Source organism: Phyllobates terribilis, unplaced genomic scaffold (assembly GCF_046119375.1).
Source record: "Phyllobates terribilis strain yellow unplaced genomic scaffold, ASM4611937v1 Scaffold_2457__1_contigs__length_129993, whole genome shotgun sequence".
Classification (NCBI taxonomy): domain Eukaryota; kingdom Metazoa; phylum Chordata; class Amphibia; order Anura; family Dendrobatidae; genus Phyllobates; species Phyllobates terribilis.
Genome location: NW_027365215.1, coordinates 55001 through 62500, shown reverse-complemented (window position 1 = coordinate 62500; position 7500 = coordinate 55001).

The window sequence follows — 7500 nt, the reverse complement described above, 5'->3', positions numbered from 1 at the left end:
AGACCTCCAGCCGAACAGGGACTCATAGCCAAAACGCATACCCAGGCCTACGGAGGTGAAAACCAGCTTAAATGAGTCGAAATGTGTCGGGGCTGAGAGGTACCTCTCTCTCATATATTCTGCCGGTGGTGTGCAAAACTGGGTCTTTGCATGGAGTGTCACCCTATACCCACTTTAGGGACGCATGCAAAAAAGTGCCCGATCGCCTGGAACTGTCAGGCGGATTCGGCTCCCTGGAATTTCCTCATTCTGGTTCTTTTTCACTTTTTGTCTCTTTTGCGACATCTAGTGGGCAGGCTGCATTACTGCAACCGGGGACACCTCAAAACGCTTGGAACTGGGGAGCGGGCTCAATTTACAAACGTTTTGCGGGTCCTGGAAGTCAAAATTGTGACTTCTGAAAACGACTAAGTATCAAGGACTCATCGCGCGAATCGCTCTGGAACTGAAATCGGATGCGCGCACTGACATGCTCCCCTCTCTGGAAGTCTGACACAAGTTGAAAAATTTTCTAAGTCCCCAAAAATTTTTTTTTTCAACTTTTTTTCAATTTTCCCCCTGTGGGATATATATTTTACCCACACTTTTGGAGCCCTCCTGGGATGCCCTCTAACATACTAGAACCTCATTTTGTGGAAGTTTTCACAAAATTGTGAAATTTTCCAAAAAGTCAGAAATTTTGCAAAAACGACTAAGTATCAAGGACTCATCGCGCGAATCGCTCTGGAACTGAAATCGGATGCGCGCACTGACATGCTCCCCTCTCTGGAAGTCTGACACATGTGTGAAAATTTTCTAAGTCCCCAAAAATTTTTTTTTTCAACTTTTTTTCAATTTTCCCCCTGTGGGATATATATTTTACCCACACTTTTGGAGCCCTCCTGGGATGCCCTCTAACATACTAGAACCTCATTTTGTGGAAGTTTTCACAAAATTGTGAAATTTTCCAAAAAGTCAGAAATTTTGCAAAAACGACTAAGTATCAAGGACTCATCGCGCGAATCGCTCTGGAACTGAAATCGGATGCGCGCACTGACATGCTCCCCTCTCTGGAAGTCTGACACATGTGTGAAAATTTTCTAAGTCCCCAAAAATTTTTTTTTTCAACTTTTTTTCAATTTTCCCCCTGTGGGATATATATTTTACCCACACTTTTGGAGCCCTCCTGGGATGCCCTCTAACATACTAGAACCTCATTTTGTGGAAGTTTTCACAAAATTGTGAAATTTTCAAAAAGTCAGAAATTTTGCCAAAAACGACTAAGTATCAAGGACTCATCGCGCGAATCGCTCTGGAACTGAAATCGGATGCGCGCACTGACACGCTCCCCTGTCTGGAAGTCTGACAAAAGTTGAAAAATTTTCTAAGTCCCCAAAAATTTTTTTTTTCAACTTTTTTTCAATTTTCCCCCTGTGGGATATATATTTTACCCACACTTTTGGAGCCCTCCTGGGATGCCCTCTAACATACTAGAACCTCATTTTGTGGAAGTTTTCACAAAATTGTGAAATTTTCAAAAAGTCAGAAATTTTGCCAAAAACGACTAAGTATCAAGGACTCATCGCGCGAATCGCTCTGGAACTGAAATCGGATGCGCGCACTGACACGCTCCCCTGTCTGGAAGTCTGACAAAAGTTGAAAAATTTTCTAAGTCCCCAAAAATTTTTTTTTTCAACTTTTTTTCAATTTTCCCCCTGTGGGATATATATTTTACCCACACTTTTGGAGCCCTCCTGGGATGCCCTCTAACATACTAGAACCTCATTTTGTGGAAGTTTTCACAAAATTGTGAAATTTTCCAAAAAGTCAGAAATTTTGCAAAAACGACTAAGTATCAAGGACTCATCGCGCGAATCGCTCTGGAACTGAAATCGGATGCGCGCACTGACATGCTCCCCTCTCTGGAAGTCTGACACATGTGTGAAAATTTTCTAAGTCCCCAAAAATTTTTTTTTTCAACTTTTTTTCAATTTTCCCCCTGTGGGATATATATTTTACCCACACTTTTGGAGCCCTCCTGGGATGCCCTCTAACATACTAGAACCTCATTTTGTGGAAGTTTTCACAAAATTGTGAAATTTTCAAAAAGTCAGAAATTTTGCCAAAAACGACTAAGTATCAAGGACTCATCGCGCGAATCGCTCTGGAACTGAAATCGGATGCGCGCACTGACACGCTCCCCTGTCTGGAAGTCTGACAAAAGTTGAAAAATTTTCTAAGTCCCCAAAAATTTTTTTTTTCAACTTTTTTTCAATTTTCCCCCTGTGGGATATATATTTTACCCACACTTTTGGAGCCCTCCTGGGATGCCCTCTAACATACTAGAACCTCATTTTGTGGAAGTTTTCACAAAATTGTGAAATTTTCAAAAAGTCAGAAATTTTGCCAAAAACGACTAAGTATCAAGGACTCATCGCGCGAATCGCTCTGGAACTGAAATCGGATGCGCGCACTGACATGCTCCCCTCTCTGGAAGTCTGACACATGTGTGAAAATTTTCTAAGTCCCCAAAAATTTTTTTTTTCAACTTTTTTTCAATTTTCCCCCTGTGGGATATATATTTTACCCACACTTTTGGAGCCCTCCTGGGATGCCCTCTAACATACTAGAACCTCATTTTGTGGAAGTTTTCACAAAATTGTGAAATTTTCCAAAAAGTCAGAAATTTTGCAAAAACGACTAAGTATCAAGGACTCATCGCGCGAATCGCTCTGGAACTGAAATCGGATGCGCGCACTGACATGCTCCCCTCTCTGGAAGTCTGACACATGTGTGAAAATTTTCTAAGTCCCCAAAAATTTTTTTTTTCAACTTTTTTTCAATTTTCCCCCTGTGGGATATATATTTTACCCACACTTTTGGAGCCCTCCTGGGATGCCCTCTAACATACTAGAACCTCATTTTGTGGAAGTTTTCACAAAATTGTGAAATTTTCCAAAAAGTCAGAAATTTTGCAAAAACGACTAAGTATCAAGGACTCATCGCGCGAATCGCTCTGGAACTGAAATCGGATGCGCGCACTGACATGCTCCCCTCTCTGGAAGTCTGACACATGTGTGAAAATTTTCTAAGTCCCCAAAAATTTTTTTTTTCAACTTTTTTTCAATTTTCCCCCTGTGGGATATATATTTTACCCACACTTTTGGAGCCCTCCTGGGATGCCCTCTAACATACTAGAACCTCATTTTGTGGAAGTTTTCACAAAATTGTGAAATTTTCCAAAAAGTCAGAAATTTTGCAAAAACGACTAAGTATCAAGGACTCATCGCGCGAATCGCTCTGGAACTGAAATCGGATGCGCGCACTGACATGCTCCCCTCTCTGGAAGTCTGACACATGTGTGAAAATTTTCTAAGTCCCCAAAAATTTTTTTTTTCAACTTTTTTTCAATTTTCCCCCTGTGGGATATATATTTTACCCACACTTTTGGAGCCCTCCTGGGATGCCCTCTAACATACTAGAACCTCATTTTGTGGAAGTTTTCACAAAATTGTGAAATTTTCAAAAAGTCAGAAATTTTGCCAAAAACGACTAAGTATCAAGGACTCATCGCGCGAATCGCTCTGGAACTGAAATCGGATGCGCGCACTGACACGCTCCCCTGTCTGGAAGTCTGACAAAAGTTGAAAAATTTTCTAAGTCCCCAAAAATTTTTTTTTTCAACTTTTTTTCAATTTTCCCCCTGTGGGATATATATTTTACCCACACTTTTGGAGCCCTCCTGGGATGCCCTCTAACATACTAGAACCTCATTTTGTGGAAGTTTTCACAAAATTGTGAAATTTTCAAAAAGTCAGAAATTTTGCCAAAAACGACTAAGTATCAAGGACTCATCGCGCGAATCGCTCTGGAACTGAAATCGGATGCGCGCACTGACATGCTCCCCTCTCTGGAAGTCTGACACAAGTTGAAAAATTTTCTAAGTCCCCAAAAATTTTTTTTTTCAACTTTTTTTCAATTTTCCCCCTGTGGGATATATATTTTACCCACACTTTTGGAGCCCTCCTGGGATGCCCTCTAACATACTAGAACCTCATTTTGTGGAAGTTTTCACAAAATTGTGAAATTTTCAAAAAGTCAGAAATTTTGCCAAAAACGACTAAGTATCAAGGACTCATCGCGCGAATCGCTCTGGAACTGAAATCGGATGCGCGCACTGACATGCTCCCCTCTCTGGAAGTCTGACACATGTGTGAAAATTTTCTAAGTCCCCAAAAATTTTTTTTTTCAACTTTTTTTCAATTTTCCCCCTGTGGGATATATATTTTACCCACACTTTTGGAGCCCTCCTGGGATGCCCTCTAACATACTAGAACCTCATTTTGTGGAAGTTTTCACAAAATTGTGAAATTTTCCAAAAAGTCAGAAATTTTGCAAAAACGACTAAGTATCAAGGACTCATCGCGCGAATCGCTCTGGAACTGAAATCGGATGCGCGCACTGACATGCTCCCCTCTCTGGAAGTCTGACACAAGTTGAAAAATTTTCTAAGTCCCCAAAAATTTTTTTTTTCAACTTTTTTTCAATTTTCCCCCTGTGGGATATATATTTTACCCACACTTTTGGAGCCCTCCTGGGATGCCCTCTAACATACTAGAACCTCATTTTGTGGAAGTTTTCACAAAATTGTGAAATTTTCAAAAAGTCAGAAATTTTGCCAAAAACGACTAAGTATCAAGGACTCATCGCGCGAATCGCTCTGGAACTGAAATCGGATGCGCGCACTGACATGCTCCCCTCTCTGGAAGTCTGACACATGTGTGAAAATTTTCTAAGTCCCCAAAAATTTTTTTTTTCAACTTTTTTTCAATTTTCCCCCTGTGGGATATATATTTTACCCACACTTTTGGAGCCCTCCTGGGATGCCCTCTAACATACTAGAACCTCATTTTGTGGAAGTTTTCACAAAATTGTGAAATTTTCAAAAAGTCAGAAATTTTGCCAAAAACGACTAAGTATCAAGGACTCATCGCGCGAATCGCTCTGGAACTGAAATCGGATGCGCGCACTGACACGCTCCCCTGTCTGGAAGTCTGACAAAAGTTGAAAAATTTTCTAAGTCCCCAAAAATTTTTTTTTTCAACTTTTTTTCAATTTTCCCCCTGTGGGATATATATTTTACCCACACTTTTGGAGCCCTCCTGGGATGCCCTCTAACATACTAGAACCTCATTTTGTGGAAGTTTTCACAAAATTGTGAAATTTTCAAAAAGTCAGAAATTTTGCCAAAAACGACTAAGTATCAAGGACTCATCGCGCGAATCGCTCTGGAACTGAAATCGGATGCGCGCACTGACCCGCTCCCCTGTCTGGAAGTCTGACAAAAGTTGAAAAATTTTCTAAGTCCCCAAAAATTTTTTTTTTCAACTTTTTTTCAATTTTCCCCCTGTGGGATATATATTTTACCCACACTTTTGGAGCCCTCCTGGGATGCCCTCTAACATACTAGAACCTCATTTTGTGGAAGTTTTCACAAAATTGTGAAATTTTCCAAAAAGTCAGAAATTTTGCAAAAACAACTAAGTATCAAGGACTCATCGCGCGAATCGCTCTGGAACTGAAATCGGATGCGCGCACTGACACGCTCCCCTGTCTGGAAGTCTGACAAAAGTTGAAAAATTTTCTAAGTCCCCAAAAATTTTTTTTTTCAACTTTTTTTCAATTTTCCCCCTGTGGGATATATATTTTACCCACACTTTTGGAGCCCTCCTGGGATGCCCTCTAACATACTAGAACCTCATTTTGTGGAAGTTTTCACAAAATTGTGAAATTTTCCAAAAAGTCAGAAATTTTGCAAAAACGACTAAGTATCAAGGACTCATCGCGCGAATCGCTCTGGAACTGAAATCGGATGCGCGCACTGACATGCTCCCCTCTCTGGAAGTCTGACACATGTGTGAAAATTTTCTAAGTCCCCAAAAATTTTTTTTTTCAACTTTTTTTCAATTTTCCCCCTGTGGGATATATATTTTACCCACACTTTTGGAGCCCTCCTGGGATGCCCTCTAACATACTAGAACCTCATTTTGTGGAAGTTTTCACAAAATTGTGAAATTTTCCAAAAAGTCAGAAATTTTGCAAAAACGACTAAGTATCAAGGACTCATCGCGCGAATCGCTCTGGAACTGAAATCGGATGCGCGCACTGACACGCTCCCCTGTCTGGAAGTCTGACAAAAGTTGAAAAATTTTCTAAGTCCCCAAAAATTTTTTTTTTCAACTTTTTTTCAATTTTCCCCCTGTGGGATATATATTTTACCCACACTTTTGGAGCCCTCCTGGGATGCCCTCTAACATACTAGAACCTCATTTTGTGGAAGTTTTCACAAAATTGTGAAATTTTCCAAAAAGTCAGAAATTTTGCAAAAACGACTAAGTATCAAGGACTCATCGCGCGAATCGCTCTGGAACTGAAATCGGATGCGCGCACTGACATGCTCCCCTCTCTGGAAGTCTGACACATGTGTGAAAATTTTCTAAGTCCCCAAAAATTTTTTTTTTCAACTTTTTTTCAATTTTCCCCCTGTGGGATATATATTTTACCCACACTTTTGGAGCCCTCCTGGGATGCCCTCTAACATACTAGAACCTCATTTTGTGGAAGTTTTCACAAAATTGTGAAATTTTCAAAAAGTCAGAAATTTTGCCAAAAACGACTAAGTATCAAGGACTCATCGCGCGAATCGCTCTGGAACTGAAATCGAATGCGCGCACTGACACGCTCCCCTGTCTGGAAGTCTGACAAAAGTTGAAAAATTTTCTAAGTCCCCAAAAATTTTTTTTTTCAACTTTTTTTCAATTTTCCCCCTGTGGGATATATATTTTACCCACACTTTTGGAGCCCTCCTGGGATGCCCTCTAACATACTAGAACCTCATTTTGTGGAAGTTTTCACAAAATTGTGAAATTTTCCAAAAAGTCAGAAATTTTGCAAAAACGACTAAGTATCAAGGACTCATCGCGCGAATCGCTCTGGAACTGAAATCGGATGCGCGCACTGACATGCTCCCCTCTCTGGAAGTCTGACACAAGTTGAAAAATTTTCTAAGTCCCCAAAAATTTTTTTTTTCAACTTTTTTTCAATTTTCCCCCTGTGGGATATATATTTTACCCACACTTTTGGAGCCCTCCTGGGATGCCCTCTAACATACTAGAACCTCATTTTGTGGAAGTTTTCACAAAATTGTGAAATTTTCAAAAAGTCAGAAATTTTGCCAAAAACGACTAAGTATCAAGGACTCATCGCGCGAATCGCTCTGGAACTGAAATCGGATGCGCGCACTGACACGCTCCCCTGTCTGGAAGTCTGACAAAAGTTGAAAAATTTTCTAAGTCCCCAAAAATTTTTTTTTTCAACTTTTTTTCAATTTTCCCCCTGTGGGATATATATTTTACCCACACTTTTGGAGCCCTCCTGGGATGCCCTCTAACATACTAGAACCTCATTTTGTGGAAGTTTTCACAAAATTGTGAAATTTTCCAAAAAGTCAGAAATTTTGCA